This window comes from Pinus tabuliformis, chromosome 9, assembly GCF_031772625.1.
Source record: "Pinus tabuliformis cultivar Carrire ecotype Pingquan chromosome 9, CPIR1, whole genome shotgun sequence".
Lineage (NCBI taxonomy): Eukaryota > Viridiplantae > Streptophyta > Pinopsida > Pinales > Pinaceae > Pinus > Pinus tabuliformis.
In genome coordinates, this window is record NC_142307.1 from 25,153,722 (window position 1) to 25,175,605 (window position 21,884).

At 42.8% G+C, this 21,884-nt stretch overlaps 1 pseudogene; it reads right to left on the bottom strand.

Annotated features, from left to right (window-relative positions):
* LOC149146925 (BTB/POZ domain-containing protein At5g48800-like) overlaps positions 1-12,683 on the bottom strand; it is a 132,823-nt pseudogene extending 120,140 nt beyond the window's left edge.
* Between the last annotated feature and the right edge of the window lie 9,201 nt (positions 12,684-21,884).

The window sequence follows — 21,884 nt, forward strand, 5'->3', positions numbered from 1 at the left end:
CGGCCGCAAAGCCTCCATAACCAGCAAAGTTTCCTCCTAAAGGATTATAAGGAGTTGATAACCCCTGATACGGATTCCAAGCCGAAGCTAAGGGAGGAATACTTTGAAACGAACTAACTGTGGAGTACGGCCTATTCCCTTGTTGGTCGAAAAATGGATTCCCAGTTCCCGTGCCACTAACCCCAAGGTTAGTCCAACCTTGGAAAGGATTGTTGCTTTGTCCTATAGAAGAAAAAGGCATGGATCCTATTGTCGGGTTGGAATGTGGTATATGACCACTTCCGAAAGGAAAACCCTGGAATGAAGCCGATCCACCCATCATGGACGTGGCGGCACTAAACGGAACTGATGGAATACCCTATGAATGGGTGCCAAATGGGAAGAATCCAGAATTAAAAGCATTGGTTTGGGAATTTCCACTCGTGGACGGAATGGAGGTAGACCCAACTAAAGATGTGCTAGAAAAATATCCAAACAAAGAAGCAGAGGAGATGGAAATTGTTCTTCCCCCCTGTACCAATGTTGGAGTCTGCATAGTTGTAGCACTTGTAGTAGAAGCCATGCTTCCAGTAGTGGTCATCGACGGCAAGTGCGTAATGTGACCTGGACTTAACGGTCTATGCATCAGAGTCCCAATGTATTGTAATACTTCTAGATGGCTAGATGGTAGGGGAGAATTCGGATCCGCTAATGACTCTGAGAGTTCTTCTACCTCTATGTTATTCTCTGTTTGAAAGAGAACTCGAGAAAGAACTGGAGTGTTCCTCTCTTGTTCTGCGGAAGTGCCAGGCCTTGCTTGAACACTAATGCCCCCGAGAGGAGGATCAATCCTTGATGCGTCAACTGCCATGATCTAGGTGGATATTGGTGGCCACCTGCCAAGTCCACCTGAACCCCCACCATTGTTTCTCTCAGCATTTTCAGTTTCCGTAATTGTAGCACAACTTACTATTTTTAGCAGTTTTTTGGGTCCTGAACTTCCAGAGCCGTTTTGAGGCCCTAAACGACATTTTTTGGGAAATCTGGGGCAATACGGGTCAAAAGTGGTAGTGCTTGGATAGATCTTTCTAACGAGCTATTGTACGCGTCAAACGGAGATCGTATGCCAAAGTTACGACCCCAGGAAGTTGGTGTACCAATTTACCCAAACGGGGCCCATAGTTTGGCGTTTCATCTTCTAGGGTTAGGTTTTGGAATGTTAAGGGTTTTCCATTGTTTCTCAACAATAAATAGGCCTTCGAGCCTCATTGTAACACAGTTCAAAGGCATGTAGCCACCACATCTCTTCTCAGAGATAAGCTACCATCACCCTAGCTAGTTTATTTCCACTACTGTTTGTAAGCATATTTCAGTATTTTACATTAATGAAATGAAGTAGTATTTCCACTGCATATCTGTGTTTATGGTTATCTCTGTAATTTGTTGCGTTCCTGTTTAAGTTCGGATCAGTGGTATTAGAGCGGTCTGCTTTTTCTCTATTTTTCTTTGCATGTCCCCAACAAGGTCGGGATATAAGGAGTTAGGGCTTGAACTATTCGAACCTTTGCAAGACTAGCCTCGCAAATCCCGATGGCCTCCCATGGCGGATGAGAAGAAAGACGAGGGGGCAGGAGATCCTATCAAAATCTTGCTCGAAGAAGCCCTCGAGCGACAACGGAATGCGATGATGGACAGCTTTGCCCAGATCCTTCAGCGGCTACCCAGAAGCGACGCATCGGCTTCTAGCAGCTACTCTGGAAACGCCACGCCCTTTAAGGTACAAGTTAATTTTGAAATCCCCATGTTCGAGGGTCAGATAGACGTAGATGCCATAGATAAATGGTTAAATCTGCTAGAGGGTTATTTTTCTGTTCATGAATTTTCGAGTCAGGAAAAGATTGTTTTCGCTCTTCTCAAAGCAGCCCCCCACGTCAAGGACTGGTGGGAAACCTACTGCGAGCTGAAGGATGAAAGTACTGGCTCACTATTTTCAGCCGCACCCACCTGGAATTCATTCCGGGATGCCATCAAGGAGCAGTACTACCCTGTCGGAAGCTATGAGGATGACTACATAAAGTGGACCACGCTGCGGTAGGGAAGGGAACAAGACGTGTCGGAGTTCACCAATCTTTTATATACCCTTCGCACAGAGTTGGGTATCAAGGATTCTGAGCAGCATTTGATACTCAAATATCGCGGCTATTTGCACAAGTACATCCAAGAAGAAATACAATTCCTGAACATCTCCTCGCTCGGCACAGCATACCGATATGCCATCAAGGTCGAGCAAAAGTTTAAACAAAAGAAGCGAGACTTTGGATCTGCAAATCCAAAGCAGGGAAAAGGTGCCCCTAAACCACAAAACAAAGGACGAAGCCAAGGCGGGGCAACCCAAGACAACCTGTTGAAGCTGCAAGCAAAGAACAGTGCCGCGAAGCCGAAAAAGGATGCGGGAAAATGGTGTGAGTTCCATAAGAGCTCCACTCACAACAAAAGTGAGTGTCGGGCGAAGCAGTCATTGGTGGCTGAGCTAAAGGTTTCAGAATCAGATGCATGTTCAAACTCTAAGTTAGAACCTAACAAGGGGAATGGCAAAGGGAATCAGATCATTGATGTGGATCCAAGTGCCACTGTTGCCACCGCCAAGATCCAGAAAAATGAGCTCGAAGATCTAGAGGAGGGGGAGCGTCTTTTCCACTCACAGATGTGGGTGAAGGGCTCGCCGCTACAATTCATTGTCGACAGTGGCAGCCAAAAGAACCTCATTTTAGCAGAGGTCATGAAGCGGTTGGGCCTACTGACTACACCACACTCGCAGCGATACAGTATCGGGTGGCTTCATGAAGGACAAGATCTCAAAGTTTGCCAGCAGTGCCACCTTCCGTACAGCATCAAGCCCTTCACAGACGAGGTATTGTGTGATGTTACACCTCTTAAAGTTTGTGATGTATTATTAGGACAGCCATACTTGTGGAAGCGACATGCTATGTATGAATCAAGGCCCCGTGCTGTTATTGATACATTGGGAAATAAGTTGTACAGGATACCAGAGGTAGCACCACCTACCGCCATCTCTTTGATTACTGCGAAACAATGCAGTGAGCTCATTTCCAAAACTGGGAAATTTGTTTTCTTGATGATATGCCCTCAAGGAAAGAAGAAGACGGTGGCCACAGCCTCCAAACAGGGCCCCTCCGCACGACAACTACAGATGGACAAGGTCATGGAGGAGTACAAGGACATCTTCACCTCCCCTGCAGGGGTTCCTCTGCACTGTTAGGTCAAGCACTCCATCGATCTGACCCCAGGTGTGCCACTACCTAATGGACCAATCTATCGGCGCTCCGTTCTAGAGAACGATGAAATCAAGAGGCAGATTCAGGAGCTCCTGCAGAAAGGTCACATCCATCCGAGTTCATCGCCTTGTGGGAGCCCGATCGTGTTGGTACAAAAGAAGGATGGGACGTGGAGACTCTGTATTGACTATCGGGCGCTGAACAAGATCACTGTCCGTAATAGGTACCCAATCCCGCAGTTTGATGACCTCCTGGACCAACTAAAGGGGGCGAAATATTTTAGCAAGATCGATCTGAAGTCAGGATATCACCAGCTACCAATCGAACCCTCTGATGTGTGGAAGACTGCCTTCAAATACAAGGAGGGCCTTTTCGAATGGTTGGTTATGCCTTTCAGATTGACGAATGCTCCTGCAACCTTCATGAGGCTAATGGATGACATCTTGCGGCCATTCACCAACTCATTTGTAGTAGTATAATTGGATGACATTCTGATCTTCAGCCAGAGTTGGGAAGAGCACCTCCACCACATCCGACAGGTTCTCCAAACACTGTGGCAACACAAGATATGTGCCAATTTGGAGAAATTCACTTTTGGCATGATCCAGGTTCAGTATCTGGGATACATCATTGATGAAAAGGGGGTGCATGTGGATCCAGCCAAGATCCAAGTCATTCGAGATTGGCCATCTCCAACCACTCTAACAGAGCTCCGTAGCTTTCTAGGTCTTGCCAACTTCTACCACAGGTTCGTGTTGGGGTTTTCTCATATTACTTGGCCCTTGAGTCAAGTCACCAAGGGAGGAGCGAAAGCAAAATTCTTTTGGTCTGAATCTCAACAGAAGGCATTCATAGAGTTGAAGGATTTCCTCTGCACGGCACCAGTGCTCGCGTTACCAGATTTACAACAACCATTTGAGGTCGAGACAGATGCCTTTGACTATGCTATTGGGGCAGTCCTTACTCAACATGGACATCCAGTGGCATATCACAGTGAAACACTTTCAAACACAGTCCAGAAGTACCCCACTTATGATAAAGAGATGTATTCCATTGTGCAGGCCTGCCGACAATGGAAGCATTACATTTTGGGGAAGGAAACGGTCATCCACATAGACCACCAACCCTTGCAGTTCATACAGACCCAAGGGAAATTGCAAAATAATCGCCATCAGAAGTGGTCTACATACCTGCAACAGTTCCACTTGAATATCAAGTATAAGAAGGGCAGCACCAATAATGTTGCAGATTGCCTCAGTCGACCACCAATCATGGCGTCAACCACTGTGCTCAACTCTTGTGGGCATGAGACTTCTAATTGGCCACTTCTCTACAAAAGTGACCCAGAATTCGTCCACACATACCAGACACTCTTGGAGGGTTGGCATGTTCCAGATTTTCACCTCCAGTATGCCCTATTATGCCACCTAGGTCACCTTTGTGTTCCTTCAAGCGAGCATGCCAAGATGATTTGGGAAGCACACTATAGTCAGGCTGTTGGGCATTTCGGGGTCGAGAAAACAGTAGCAGTACTACAAAATTATTTCTATTGGCCGAATCTTCGATAGGATGTTGGGAAGTACATCAGATCATGTACTACCTATGCCATTGCCAAACCGACCATCAAGAAGCATGGCCTCTATACCCCGTTGCCTACCCCTAGTCAACCTTGGGAATCCATCTCCATGGATTACATGTCAGGCCTTCCTTCCACTAAGCATGGAAATGACTGTGTTTTTGTGGTCGTTGATAGGTTCTCGAAGATGGCCATTATGGCAGCCTGCAAGAAGAATATCACAGCAGAAGCCACTGCTAAACTCTTCTTTGAACGAGTGTGGGTGCACTTTGGGATCCCACAGTCTATCATCTCAGAGCGGGACAGTCGATTCCTCAACACATTTTAGTCCAGTCTCTGGTCAATGCTGGACACCAAACTCACGAAGTCCACAGCCTTCCATCCTCAAACTGATGGCCAGACAGAGGTTGTCAATAGGATGATTATGCACATTCTGCGCATGTATAACTCAAAGCATCCACGCACATGGGACGAGAGCCTCCCATATGTTCAGCACAGCTACAACCAAGCTCTTCATAGCTCCACTGGCCATAGACCTTTTCAGGTGGGTTTGGGATTCCAGCCACTATGCCCCATTGATGTGGCCATGCCACTTGCAGCTACTCACATAAATTCAGCTCATGTCCAGTCTGAAACAGATAAGGCCACCAGCTTCATTGAGCGCATCCAACATATTCGCCAGTAGGTCCATGACATTCTGCAGAAATCAAATGCCAAGTACAAGCAGCGACATGATCAACATCGGGTGCCACACAAGTTTTAGGTGGGCGACAAAGTCTGGTTGCATTTGCAAAAGGAATGCCTTACTGGAGACTATCGGAAACTGAGACCACTCTGATATGGTCCTTACACCATTACTAAGGCTGTGGGAGACAATGCATTTGAGCTCAGCATTCCCCCATTCCTTGGCTTGCACCCAGTGTTCAATGTGGACCGCCTTCGGCCATACTTTCCACCATTGCTAGACACATCCGACATTGCAGAACAGCTCACACCCACAAAATTAAATCCAGATTTCATGGAACAAGCTGCAACTGATTAGATCATGGACACACAGATCAAGAACACTCACTAATAGAATATCCAACTGTATCGAGTTGTCAAAGCAGGCCAACTCCTTCACCAGGGCAAGTGGCTCACCAGGGAACAAGTTCAGCAAAAGTTTCCTCATCTCATGGAGGAACTCAACGCAATGGGGACCATTACTTCCTAAGGGGGGAGGAATGATCCAGGTGGATATTGGTGGCCACCTACCAAGTTCACCTAGACCCCCACCATTGTTTCTCTTAGCATTTTCAGTTTCCGTAATTGTAGCACAACTTACTATTTTTAGCAGTTTTTTGGGTCCTGAACTTCCGGAGCCGTTTTGAGGCCCTAAACGACGTTTTTTGCGAAATCTGGGGCAATGTAGACATCAAACGGATATCGTATGCCAAAGTTACGACCCCAGGAAGTTGGTGTACCAATTTACCCAAACGGGGCCCACAGTTTGGCGTTTCATCTTCTAAGGTTAGGTTTTGGAATGTTAAGGGTTTTCCATTGTTTCTCAACAATAAATAGGCCTTCGAGCCTCATTGTAACACAGTTCAGAGGCATGTAGCCACCACATCTCTTCTCAGAGATAAGCTACCATCGCCCTAGCTAGTTTATTTCAATTACTTTTTGTAAGCATAATTCAGTATTTTACATTAATAAAATGAAGTATTATTTCCGCTGCATATCTTTGTTTATGGTTATCTTTGTAATTTGTTGCGTTCCTGTTTAAGTCCGGATCATGCCGTGGGACGAAACCCACCAGCATTATTACCTCTGCGCCTTCTAGGAGAAGGCTCTAAACTTGGTGGTGAAAGACCACGAAGTCTTCGAGACCATCTAGGTGATCGGTCAGCCACTTTTAATTTTTTTTTAAGATCTAACTAAAGACTCAAAAAAATGAAATCTAGGCCAACTAAGAGCATAGAGCACACACTATAAAGTCCCTAAAGATATCAGCCAGTCAAACAACTTCCAAGTATTTCCACTCTGAGTGATTAGGACTAGACACCAAAATACAAGAAGGTGAATTAAGGGGCCTTCCGAAGATAGTCTGGGATGATGAGGGCCCAGTCCTATCAATGAAGGTAACAGAGGAAGTTACGCTGACCTCCTAACAACAGCTTGCGCCGGTGCAAGCCCCCAAGCTTCGCAACGGTGCCCTCCAGTAGTACTGTTGAGAGTGATGCAACGTCGACCTCAGGTGCCACGGGATTCCCCTCCGCAGCCACCTGTGTAGATCCCTAGGAGTAGCAACTATGGATACCAACTCGTCGCAGAAGCCAGGCGGAACAGTCATGAGGTAAGTTCATACAAGTAAGAGAGGGGGTATCTCTCTTCCCTGTCTTCACAGACCCTCGTGCTTAACTCCCAGATCCAGAGCTTTCCTGGTCTTCCTAACGCTATTGGATTTTCACTCACTATTTAGAATCCTATGTTTGATAGTTTAAATGGCCTTGGAGAGTTAACTCTCCACTCGCCTAATCCAAGGCCCTAAAATCCTAAAACTTTTTGGTGTATCTAACTTGATAAAAAAAAAATTAGTGAATTTTAATTAGCGCTTGATTTTAAAATAGGTTGTTCTTTAAGTCATGGGATAAACGACAGTGAAACTAGTGGTGTTTTGACGCAAAAGAAATTAATAAAAACCAAACAACATGCAAATGCACTTGTTTTCATTTTTCGATGAAAAGAAATCTCTACAAGGTTTAGAGGAACTTCAAATAAAACAAATTCTCCTTTTCTTTTCGTTAATTCACGCTTCACACTCACAAAAGTTAACAAAGCTATGGATGCCTAAAAAGATATGCAAATCTATCCTAATGCAACAAGTATATGCTGATGCAAGACTCAAAACTACTCTAAAATCAAGAAATGAAAGTTTCTTGCTTATGAATTTTTATTTTGCCACTTAAAATGTTTCGATGGAATATGAGATGCTACCATTCATTTCGTCTAAACACTAAAAACAAGTTTCAAGACAAGCAAAAACGCACTTTCATTGACTAAAAGGAAACCAAATCAAAACAAAGTTCAAGAAAGTAAAACCAAGTTTTTCAAAAAGTTTTCTTTACAAGCAAAAACAAAAATGTCTTTTCAAAAATGCTCTCAACAAGACTGAAACTTTGTGATTGAAGAATGGGCAACAAACACTTTTGCAAGTTGACACCACACAATGGATGAAAACTCAACAAAAAGAAATGTGTTTAAAGATGCTCTTAACAATCAAAAGGAGCAATGAAAGCTTTGGCAGCAAAGACCAAAAAGATCAAAAAGGCAAATTTCAAGAAAGTATCAATCAACAACTTTCATGAAAAAAAAAAGTGGATGGTCACAAAAAGCGGTTTTTTTCAAGCAAACAAAAATTCACCAAAAGCAAGATTTAACACAAAGATTGAGATCAATCTTCCTGCCCTGATGAATCAGAGCAGCCAAGATTCCCAGCAAGAAATCTTGCGTGCTTAAGCAATTTAAAAATTATGACACTTGCAACAACAAAAACAAGACCAAAACTTCTTACAATCAGAGAGAATTTGGAACAAGATGCTTGTTGTAAAACTAACAACTGATACTGGAAAGTGACTGTTTAAGACTGAATCAAACCAATAGACAGACCTTCAGAGACAAAAAGATTTAAAAATCCTGAAAATTGCAAGATATATGCAACTGTACTAATGTACAGATTGCGTGTATACGCGACTGTGCCTAAGGAAACCTGCGTATACGCGGGTTCACTTAAGGAAACATGTGTATATACGCCTCTGTAAGTAAGAAAAACGGTGTATATAAAAGATTTTAAGAAAAATAAAAAACAGTCTGAAGAAACTGACAAAACTTAGAATTCAAGAATGGACCACACAGCAATAGCAAGCAATCAGGCAGCTGAGCCCTCATTGGCTTGAAAACACCCAAACTAGGAACAAAAACAGTGTTGTCCCCAGTGGGGTCGCCAATTCTGTTAAGGGAAATGTTCCCATAAGGCTTTTGGGTTGAAACCCTAGCAGATTGAAAGTTGTCTATACAGAGAAACACACAATCACACAGCGATTATGCTAATATAAGCAAATTCTATGATAAGGGGCGTACCTAAGGTCCTACGTTTGAGAAGGTCCTTTAGGGTCCAAACCCTTCTTGGAGTTCCTTTTGCTCCTTTGACCTGCAAAACAACCAATTCCGGAGAGTACAACTGTATATGGGCTAAACCTTATAAAGAAACCATCTTCATATTATAAAGAAAGGTAGTTAGTTATGAAATTTAAACAACCATTCACATATGAATTCTGACATGAATATCATAAACATGAAGAAGATTTATATCAGGAACCAAGACATGTGTTTCTTTTATTATAGACAAATAAAGTACAGAAAAGGAATAATTTCACCTGTGTCATCCTTTCGCAGGCTCCAAGCAAAGCCTTCTTCCGAATTCGTCCAGCCTTAAGCTTCTAACAAACTCCTTCCATGACTTACTCCATGATATCACAAGTAGTGGATGGACATCAACACACAAGGAAACAAGGGTTTCCTGTACAAATGGGGGAAGTGCAGGAGGCACAAGGATCTTTAGACTTGGTCAGGGAAATCTCAGCATAATAACCTTTCTCTCTCTTCTCTCCTCCCTTAGGCCTTCCCATTGAAGCCTTTTTATACTTCTCCCAAAGTAGTTTTTTAGTTGGGAGTTGGTTGGGAACAGTTGGGCCACGGGCACTAACAGGTGATCAGCAGGTAAAACCCGCGATCTCTGCCCGAAATTAAGGAGTTTTATCTTTTTTAAAGTGTTTTAATACATATACACGGGTTGGGTATATGCCTACCCGCGTATACACATGTTTAACTCAGGGAAATGTCGCGTATAAGGGATAAAACACTGTTTTTTAAATTTTTTGAAGAGGTCTGGAAGGAGGGGTTGCCCTAGGCCATGAGTGCAGCATCACAAACCATAAAAGTGAGATTTGGAGCTATAACACAGTGTAGTCAATTAATAAGATATTTATGGGGTGTCTCTAGGCTCTAGAATGTTTACAATATTTCCTGAAATAACTATCATATCTCTCCTTGCTCTAATCAATATTCAAGAGTTGTTTTAGGGTGAAGGACCCAGAGCATTTTTTATCCTCTATGGAGGAAATGCAATGTTAAGAGGCATATAGCTTCCTGGGCTTCAAGATCGAACACTCTAATGCATGTGGCCAACTCCCTTGAATTTGATTTTGGATGACTATGGAGGTTTCTTCTCAATTCCATATATGTTCATCCATAATCCAAACATTACAGTAGTCGAAGGAAATGGCATTTCATAAGAAAAACTGGTAATGTAACTTCCACTATTCCAAATAAAAGACAACTTCGTCAATAAGACTGTTGCACAACCCTTCTATAACTTCCTTGTCATTTGGACATTGATAATATCTCCCTTTTCCATCGGTAATGCTATCTAGGAGATGATTTGTAACCAGTGCACCCCTGTAAATGGGCAGAAGTAGTAAATTGTTTGTCCTTTATTTACTTCATGATTTCTTTTGTCTCATGGTTGCTGCACATTCTTATCATTATTTTAAGGAAAAAATGCATAATGCTCATTTTCACTACCCCATGCAACATCTCAAAATGCTTTGAGAAGACCCTATTCAAATCAAATCGTGTCATCTTCATGACCAAAGCGTGGATATCGCAGCCTCACAATCATTAAATCAATCACATTTGGAAATGTGACTTGAAGAAGTTCGACAACCTCATGATCTGTTGAATAAAATGTGACCTTTGGGAGAAAAGTTGATCTGTGAGGTAGTTTGTGACTTATGAAGGTCACATAGTCGTGTTACAACGAAGTCACATCTTCTGGCTGCTTCCCTGAAGCATAAAAATGTGATTGTGCGACCTCGATGGGAGCATGACTTACCGAAGGTCGCATGGTTGCAGTTGATGGCTAGTCGCACTTCCAGGAAGCTCATTGGAGGGATTGTAACGTGACCCAGCGACTTAGTCGAAAGTGTGACCCCCCTGTAGGTCGCTAGGTTGCAACACAGCGTAGGTTGCATCTCCTGGGATTTTTGGCATCAGATGATTGAGATTTCTTGCCATTAGATTTAGGGGATATATGGAAAAACTTAACTTCCCAAATTTCTTTGACAGGGAGCTCAAGAACTTGGACGAGGCGTGGGACTTCTCCATGCCTCGCTTCATGGAGACCTATTCCTTCTTAGGATGGTTCAATCTCATTGACATTCATGTGATTTCAAGCTTCAGCTCCTTATTTTCATGCCTCAGCGATGCATAGTTATTGCGTGGGGACATGGCCGCGCTGGGCGCCCCGCTGCTTATTCTCTGAGATGCGTAGGCCATTGTGGTTTCTTCGGGATCTGTATAAGTTCCCACCAGGGCATTGCAGAGGCACAATTGTTCGAAGTAGAGGACTTGGACAACTAGTTGGACGGGGAGGCGGTCATTCTGTGATGCGTGTGAGCATGCTTCTTGGTAAAGCTTCTGGCAATCGATGATCTTGCAGAGCTTCCTGCGTTCCATGTTTGTCAATCTGGGATGGGACTTCAAGTAAATATCAATGGCTCTATACAACCCATCATCCACTGGGCGTGCATACTCTCGCATCAATTCAACAATGGTTATGAATTTCAAAAGCTTGAGATTTACATCTGGTGCTATTTTTTCCAGGTAGTTATCCAACAACTTGGAAACTTTGATGATGGCAGCCTGAGAAGGAGAATCGGCTAGGCCACCAGACTCGTATCCACCCAAGTTTGAATCCACCGCATCTTGATTCTTATCCTGTTGTAAAAAAAAAAAAAATCCTAATATTCTATGCACTCCATCCACATCAAACAGAGTATCTTCGTTGTGCAATAAGAAAGGTATTAGCATATCCTCGAGGCAGGCACATTCGAGCTGACGCCCAATTCTTTTCTCTAGGTCTAGCCTGCAAGCAATGGTGGTATCGAGCATCACAGCAGTACGAAGCAGGCTGAAGGGAAAGGCAATGGGTATGACATTTTTCTCTATAGGCAAGAGTCTCACAATAGTCTCCACCACGATTCTCTATTTGCGATGCTCCAAGGTAGCAGCGTGGCTAGGTAGCTTTTCCAAGCAGATGGATCCCATTTCTTGGCAAGCCCTTTCAAGGCCTATTCGGCATAATGCATGAGCGATGTCCTGATTCTCTCATGAGTTACACCTATGTATTTCATGGCCAATATTAATTTCTGATACATTTCGATGCCAAGAACCGACAAATATTCGATCCACCAATCTCTGCCTAAACAGTTCTGTTGACAATTCTTGCTCTGCAACCTACTAGAGATGTTGTAATCTAGACAAGGTAGGCTCAATGCCATATTCTCCCTACAGGCCTTTGAAGCAATTGCATCAATGCATTTGCTTACAATTTTCAGTTCCTCTGCAAGGGGGAGCAGATTCCCGCAACTGTGTATAACTTCTATAGATTTTTCAAGGCTTTGGGCCACAACTTCATTAAGATAGGCTTCCGTGCGAGCCATTAGGTTTTCTTCTGTGTAGTCCTCAGTCATTTCAAGATATTGGGAAACACAGTGAAGATGGGCCACATTTGATGAGGTGATTTCAAAGTTGATGCCATCGCTGAACTTTGCTGCTAATTCAAAAGTGTGTGCTCTTTTGGATAAGTTGGGGAAATTTAGCTTTAAAGTATCGCAGTCTCTTGCATCTACTACTTGCTTTTGGGTCCACCGGGTTCGTGATACCATTGGAAACTTGTACAATGCAAGGCATACACCATTGACATCTATAAGAATGTCACTTGGAACATCTGAAAAAAATCATATGTCCACTTTTGATTTTGTTCCTTTGGTGTGATTGACCAATTCCTAGAGCTTGTATGGGACTATCTTTCCAACCCGCAACTTATGTTAGAAACCTTTCAAGTCTGCATTTAACATTACTTTTTTTTTCTTTTTTTGGCAAATGGTTGCCTCGTTGGATACGTTCTCGAGCCACCTCCCCTTGATCCCTGCAGAGAAGGTGAAACAAAACTATCACTTTGCCCAAATGACATACACATGTATATATTTTCACATGGAAGCATGGAACTTAATGAACACAATGGAAATAACTCATTAATGGAACATGCATCCCAAGTATCCCAATTTAAGGTGTCATACCTTGTAAGGTTGAGTGAATTATGCTTTCAATTGGAAATTAGCTCAACATTCAAGCACCTTAACGGGCTTACTAATTACAAGTGATCATGGTATTGTATGAGGCCCAAGGTAATCTCCTACTCATAGGATAAACACCTAGGAATATCTTGTTAATACACATCTGAGGGTGAGGACTGATTCAGAATAGGGTTGGACCTTCAATCACATATTCCAGAGTTATCAGGATGCAAGGGAAAGATATAATTCCCATAGACCCTAATGCACATGCTGAGGTGAAGGATTGACCAAGGACCTGAGAAAATGTGCTGCTATGACTCCCAAAATGATGCCATGTGATGCCGATGGGAGCACACCGCTAGATGCATTCGAATATGGTGACAACAGGGAGGGGATCACTCTTCTAACAATCTAGGGTTTCTCATAGACCATAATATTATCACTCTTACGGGAAGCCACCTTGAATGCAATGCTTGTTCAAATATAGGACATCCACTGATGACAATGCATATCATGCAAAGATGAGTTTATAAATCATAAGAGACTCTTAACACATCAATGAAGCCATTAACCTTTGAAACCCTAATGCAATCTGAGATAAAACATGATTCATAAATGTAATGCATGAAACGCGAGTGGGTGCACTAAAGGGGTTGGATAGGCGAGGTCGCTGGAAGAGCAACCGATTGGGGTCCTATAAAAAACCCTAGAAGCTCGGGGTGAGTGGTGGGGTACCCAAAATTTTGAATCCAGTGTTGTAGCAGCTACAACAGGTCCCTAGGGTTAATTTTGGGGTTAATTAACCCAATTTTTGTATAAGTTTTTGCAAAAGATGTAAAGTCTCCACGAAATATGGATTCGGAGCATGTAGGTAGATGGGAGTCAAAGGGGTCTTAGCCCCTTGTTTGGGTAAGTAAAAAGGTCGGTCTTGAGACTCACCCATGGTCCGCAGACCATGGTATTATATTAAAGAAAGCTATATATAGTTGAGTCATAGCGAGTCTAAGGGGGATCTAAGTTAAGCAAAGAAGAGATAGAGATTGTTTTGGGTTAGTGTTAAGGTAGGAAGGCTCTGCTTCCTATACTTAGGTGAGAAGGGGAAGGCTCTTGTAGTTGAGTGTGCAAGAGGCCTTCGTAAGTCCGCAGCTAAGTGCGTGGACCCCTGCAACTGATTGTGCAGGGCGGAGAAGTCTGTAATTTGAATGTTGGCATTGAATAAAGATTGATTTTGAAGAATTATCATGCAATTGAGTATTATTGTCAATTTTTCTTACGTTATATTATGTCGCTCAATAATATTTTTTCATGATATAATGATGCGCGAAACTATTGGATCTATCTCATTTATGCATGTTTTAAGTAATTATTTGTGTTCGCGAAGTTAAGTGTTATTTCTGTTATGATTTCTGATGAACTGGATAGATCTGTGCGAAGTCAGATCTAGGGTTATTGGATAACCTGCATGTTTAATGTCCACAAAGACTTATCGTAGACCTTCACGAAGGTCTAGAAGCCAATTTTCCTGAGTTAGAGTACCGAGCCCTAGAAGGATATCGGTTTGCGTGAAGACATATATGAACTATCAGAACTTAAGAACCACTTATCACATGTCCCTCGATGCAGAAACCTGGTTCTAGCATCCCCCAATATTACTTCAGCTGAGATTGTAGCCTACACTATGCAGGTTGTTGCCAAAAGGGCCAATAGTTAGGATTTTGTTGGTTGGCACAAACAACTCTGAACCTGGGTTAGGCCCCCTTAAGCCAACAAATGGTTCTATTGTTGGGAGCAAGTTCTATCTGAGAGATGTGCGATAAATGGTTTCCTATGAAGAAAGAGCTTTATAAGTGGATTGATCGAAAATCACACACGTTTGATGCTCAGGAGAACAAGAGCCCTAAATTATCCAAGGAGTAGTGGTTGTAGATATTTTTGTATACAAACGAGACCGACGCGTTCTTCTGTTTCTTCCCTGAAGAACTATACGACTGGTTATCTAAATTGGATGATATTCAAGGGATGTGGAGGCTCGAAGGCCCTATAGTGTGGACTCCTGAACTGGTGTGACGTCTGGAAGCATCAGAAAGAAATATCGTGTGGGCTATGGACCATTGGATTGATCACACATTGGGAAGTTTTGTGACTTATTTCGCGATCGATAGGAATATCAGCTATAGTGAAGCGGAGCGAAGGATCTTTAAAGGACCGCGAGGTAAGTATTTGAAATCATTGAAGACCTGGATTAAAATGTTGTTATGTGAAAAGATGGTTATGCAATTACCTTGATGTTTGGGGCTACGCGAAGTGGGAGATTCTTTAGAAGAAATGGAGGATCCAACCCAAAATATAGTCTGCTCATTGAACCCCCTTCAAGCGACGACAAAGGGGCAGTGTTGACTACACCGCGAAGTGCAGTTCAGTTAATTACACAAGGTATTCCAAGGATACCTCATCCATCCACTCCACCTCCACCTCCACCTCTGCCTCATACACTTGCACCTTCACCCCCTCCACTTCCACCATTCAACATGGCGAACACAATGAAGATGTCGATCTTTAAAGGAACAGGGACCGAATATCCAGAATAATCTTGGTTTGTCGCAGTAGATGTTTGGACAACATAGTAGATCACAGATGATAATATTAAGAAAGTGCAGTTGGTTACAGCCCTACAGGATCGCGCATTAACATGGTATATCAATTATTGCACTAATAACCCCAACGTGACGATGGCGGATACCCTGCTAGCTTTGAACAAGGAGTTCATTAAACCTAAGTCAGAGGCACAGTCTGTTATTGAATTTAAGGAAATCTGACAGAAGATAAATGAGACACTGTGGTATTTTGATTAGAGGTTGAAGTGCCTAATCAGGCTGGCGAATATGATAATCTCATATTCACAGCATCATGACTATTTTCTAACATCGCTCTTGCCACATTTAAGAATCCCTCTGTCACAACAGAAGATAGCAACACAAGTGGAAACCTTGGAGATTGCGATGAGGCTAGATTCCTCACCTATCCAGAATACGAACCTTGGGGTGCAACAGATTGATTCGCAGTTGGAAATTTTGCACTTGGAGTTGCAAAGCTTGAAAAAAGGGAAAGAATCTCAGTCGAAGGTGAGGGCTGAGATCTGGTGTCTGAAGTGTAAGAGCCATGGACATGATAAGGACCATTTCCTAGTCTTTAAGAATTATATTATAGGGGGAGGGCCTATACCCTTGAAACCAGAGAATAGTGTGGGGACGAACATGGGATTTGCACTGTGGTGCATTATTTGTCAGGTTACAAGACAACATGCTACTGATAACTGCCATCTATTGCAGAAATTTGTACAGACCCCTCAGCAGTTATTTTGAAATTTCTGTAAGTCTGTAGGACATGATGAACACCATTGTAGGAGTTATGAGATGATGATGGATAGAACCCCTACCTACAGAATGCAGGCAGAGAACTGGCCTCAGGATCAAGGCACAGGAGAAGTGCGCAGAGGATTCCAAGGCTGAGGATGAGGAAGAGGCACTGGACCACGCTGAGGGCATGGGCAGGTAATCTGCTATACCTGTGGCGAAGCAAGGCACTTAGCGCAAGATTGTACAAACCCCACGCATCCCTCATGTTAGTATTGTTGATAGTTTGACAATGTCATAGAGGAATGTCCATTCCTTATGGAAAATATGCAAGAGAAGAAGGCACAGCCTATGCAAAACATTCAGATGATGAGGGCGAAGCCCTGCAAAGAAGATCTGAGTATAAAAATCATGTTGAGAAGTGGTATGACAACTGGTGTAGATAAAGGATAAACAGCTTGAGGAAGACGAATGGGTGTGCAAGACTACTCAGAAGGAAGTATATTTTGATCTCAATTGAGCTAAGGAGACCTTCACGGAAGCAAAGAAGAACTTCGTTGAGGCCTCCACCTCAGGAAGTTAGGAGAACACTACCGAGACTAGTGCGACACAAGAAGTAGATCCTTCAATACTAGCTACTTCCCTGAAGACTTGTATGAATTTGTTGCGCGATAAAAAATCAATAGAAGGATTGCAGGACTTAATAGATAAGTGCACTAATAAGGAAAAGACTCCTATTGAACAACGCACAGTAAGAAAGATTGGTAAGCATAAAACGAGAACGTGGCACAAGATGAGGCTAACTGTGTAAATAGGTGATTATGAAATTGACCAGGTAATCTTGGATTTGGGGTCCGATGCGAATGTCTTGCAGAAGTAGACATGGGAAAGGATGGGGATACCTACATTGTAGTGGTCTCCTATTCAGTTGCGCATGGAAAATCAGCAGAAGATTATTCCAATGGGGTGCTTATATGGTGTAACGGTGGACATTGAAGGTGCGAGTGCGCTAGCTGACTTTGAGGTCATTGAAATAGTGGATGATAGTAACCCATACCCTGCACTGCTAGGAATTAACTGGGCTATTGATATGAATGGGGTAATCAACTTGAAGAAGCAGAAGATGTCATTTGAGAAGAAGTCGCTTAGGGTTGTAGTGTCATTAGACCTTGCAGAAGGAGTGCGTTATACTGAACTTGTGCACGACTATGTAGAAAGTGACGATGATCTAGATCAGATATAAAAGATAACAACGTGAGATGAGGATTGGATCAATCCTACAACTGATGGACGAATTACGTGGGACAGGGATAGCTCCTGCGCCTTAGACTCAGATGAAGAGCTTGAACACTAGCAGAATCGACTACATGAAGTATCTACGCTCTACTACAATATGATGATCAAGTCACTGAGGTGTGTCTTGACTGAGGTAAGAAATCTTCTGCATTATGATGGTTTGACTGATGTGGAACTGTTTCTGGATGAATTTGAAAGGAAAGTATCGGAAGAACATCGATTACAGGAACTGGAATTGGTGCTATGCGTTACACCTGTCTGTTGGTTGGGTACACACAAGGAGAGCTTTATGGGATGGAGAAAATACAGAAGAATGATGAAGTTAAGGTTTGGCTATGCTAATACCAGGATGACAGAAAAGTATTGCGGGAAGGATGATCTGCGCAATCATTTAGAACGATGGACTAAGGCCTGGGGGAAAAAACTACAACCAGAATGGGTGCATATTTTCTTTCATACGCTAGATACAATCCCAATGAACTGGTATTTGGAGATGGAGCTTTGCCATGGGATTACTGAATGGGACATTTTGAGGGAGAGTTTTCTATTAATGTTCAACTTCGACGATGGGTTTGAGAGAATTGATGAGGCACTACAATAAATAAAAGTAGCTATATTCAGAATACCAAAGGAACCGGTAGAGTGGACTCAACCAGATTGGAGTACACAGCTACACCATGCGCTAGAATGTTATAATGTGACTGCTGCAGAAGAAGAGGATGATCCGCGAAATATTACCATTCCAGAAACTGAAGGACAATGCGAGGTCGAAGGACTAAAGGTGGCAAACCTGGATATATCAGAGCCTCTGAAAACTCGACAAGTAAACATTGGATCTAAAGAAGAACCTAAGTTCGCGAAGATAGGAGATTATTGGGATGAAGATACAGTTGATAAGGTAGCTGAGCTGTTGTGCGAATACCAGGATTTGTTCCCAACAAAGTTTTCAGATTTGAAAGGGATTATCGGAGATTTAGGTGTTATGAAGATCACATTGACACTGGATCTGAAGACTGTTAAGAAACAACCTTATTTATTGAATCCAAAATATAAGGAGAAGGTGCACCAAGAACTGAATAAAATGCAGGAAGTTGGTATTATTTCGTTGGTAGAAGAATCAGATTGGGTAAGCCCAATAGTGGTCCAAGAAAAGAAACAGAAGGGCAAGATCCACATATGCGTATATCTATGGAAGTTGAATGATGCCTATGTGCATGATCCGTTTCCAACACCGTTTATTGATGAAGTATTACAGAATGTTGGCAGACAGGAGGTGTACTCGTTTACTAATGGATTTTCGGGATATCATCAAATAAAGATCGCGACGGAATATCGAAGCAAGACAACCTTCACGACTGAGTAGGGTTGTTTCCAATATACAGTTATGCCATTCGGATTGAAGAATGTTCCTGCAATATTTTCCCAGGTAGTGATCGCGATGTTCAAGGAGTTTATTCATAAATTCCTAGAGGTATATTTTGATGATTGGACTGTGTTTGGGTTGGTGAAGTACCATGTTGCGAGTCTGCGCCTCATGCTAGATACATGTCAAAGGTATCAGATTGCGCTGAACCTAAAAAAGTGTATATTTTGTGTGCCTTTTGGGATTTTTCTTGGCCATGTTGTATGTAAGCAAGGATTGATGGTGGACCCTGCGAAGATCGTTGTAATTGTGAACTTGGAAGCACCTAGGAATGTGAAATAATTGCGCACGACATTGGGACACACTAGGTACTACAGGAAGTTTATCAAGGCATATGCCCAAATAAACACACCGATGGAGAAATTGTTAAAGAAAGATGTGATGTTTTTATGGGATGAAGGTTGTCAGTGCAGCTTGGATGAATTGAAGGAGAAAATGGTGACAATGTCTATCTTGGTGTTTCCAGACTAGAAAAAGGAGTTTCATGTGCATGTTGATGCCTCTTGTATTGTGCTAGGAGAAGTATTAACACATGCAGGTGAGGGAGAGATTGATCATCCGATAGCTTTCACGAGTAGAAAGTTATCCAAAACTGAGAAGAATTACTCCACCACAAAGCGCAAAGGGCTGGAGATGGTATACGCGCTGCAGAATTTTAGGCATTACTTGCTAGGTGGACACTTTAAAATGTATACAGATCACTCTGCATTGACATACCTGGTCAATAAGCCTGTGTTTGGGGGGAAGATATGTTGATGGCTACTATTGTACCAGGAGTATGACTTTGAAGTTATTGTGAAACCTAGAAGGTTGAATGCGGGCCCAGACCATCTATCCAGGGTTGAAACAGGTGAAGAACCAAGTAGTTTGGAGGAAGGACTATCAGTCACGCAGCTCTTTGCGGTGAGCGTCGTGGATGATCATTTTTTTTTATATTATTCAGTTCATAACAATTGGAATAGCCCCGAAAGGTTATTCTACTCAACAAAAGAAGGAGTTACTAGTTCGCGTTGCAGACTTTTAAGTGATTGTTGTTCATTTATATAAGATGGGACCAAATGAGATATTGCAAAGGTATGTTCCAGAATTTGAATGCGCTCGTCTCCTAGCTGAAGCCAATGGAGGAGTGGCAGGAGGTCACTATGCAGGGAAAGCGACCGCGCAGAATATTTTGTGCGCTGGGCTATGGTGCCCAACATTACACAAGGATTCTGAGGCATACTGCAAGGTGTGCGATGCTTGCCAAAGGACAGGGAAGCCTTCACGAAGGGATAGATTGCCTTTAAATCCTCAAGTCTCATTGCAGGTATTTGATAAATGATCCATTGACTTTATAGGTCCAATACAACCACCAAGAAATAATACAGGCGCGCGGTATATTATTACCGCCACAGAGTATTTAACTAGATGGGCGGAAGCACAACTAGTGAAGGATTGTACCACGACCATTGCCACAAAGTTTTTATTTGAATATGTCTTAATGAAGTTTGGATGCCCTAAGATTTTGATGAGTGATAGGAGTATGCATTTCTTGAATGAAACAATCAACGCGATCCTTGAAGAATTCTAGGTGTATCATTAGAAGAGCACACCCTATCACCCACAGGTGAATGGAATGGTGGAATATTTTAACAAGATCTTGGAGCATGCATTGAAAAAGGTCTGAAACGCGTAGAGGAATGACTGGGACATGCACATACTATTATTTTATGGGCTTATAGGATGACTTGCAAGAAGTTGACAGGCCAAACACCGTTTAGGTTGGTTTATGGAATTGAAACCATAATGCCTATGGAGCATATTGTGCCAAGTTTACGTATTGCAACATTGACATAGATGGCGGACCGCGAGACCTTGGAGGTACGGCTCATGTTGATCATGGAGTTAGAAGAAGATCGCTTCCTTGTAGGATTTCACCAGCAAGTGCAAAAGGAACATGAAAAGGCATGGCATGATTGGTATATTACGCTACACACATTCAAGGTGGATGATTCAGTGTTGTTATATGACAGCAAGTTCACAAAATTTCTAGGAAAGTTTCAAATGCACTAGTTGGGGGGATACATTATTAAGGAGATCACGAATGGTGGCGTAGTTCAGCTAGCGAAGCTGAATGGTGAACCATTTCCTCGAAAAATGAATGGAAGTAGGTTGAAGCTATATACAGGAGATCCTACCCCTGCGCAATGACTACATGGAAGCAGGACAGTCTCAGTAATCCAGGCAGCTGCAAGGGATTACGGGACTATAAACTACGTTGCCCGACTAAGTGAAAAACATGGTAGGGAGGCTACGCGACAAATGATAGGGGTGTGACACATGAAGCTGCTCTAGATGAGTTGTGCAATGGAGGATGGTGCCCTACAGACGGGTCCAAAAGTAGCCGTTGAGGTTACTATTCATGATTTGATGGCTAAAAATCAGTTAAGAGGAGCGGGTAGGTGCTATTTATGGAGAAAATATTTGGAGATCTGCCACCAAAGCTGCATTTATGATCAGAATTGGGGCCAGGGGGGACGGTCAGATTTCAATTCAAAACTTCCTATAAATTACATGTGTTGGCCCGACAAAGAACACTTTGCATTCTGAGAGTTGTTTGGGCACTTTGTTGTTTCAAGCTTATGAATCATCAATTCTAGGAGGAGTTCGTGATGCACCCTTCGTTCACACACTACACCGCAGAAGCCCAAGAGTTGTTCATAGAAGGATGACTGCTACAAACCCCACAGAAGCCGTAAGTTCCAAAGCCGTTGTTTCTGACGTGTCGGGCCCTGAGAGTTCAAG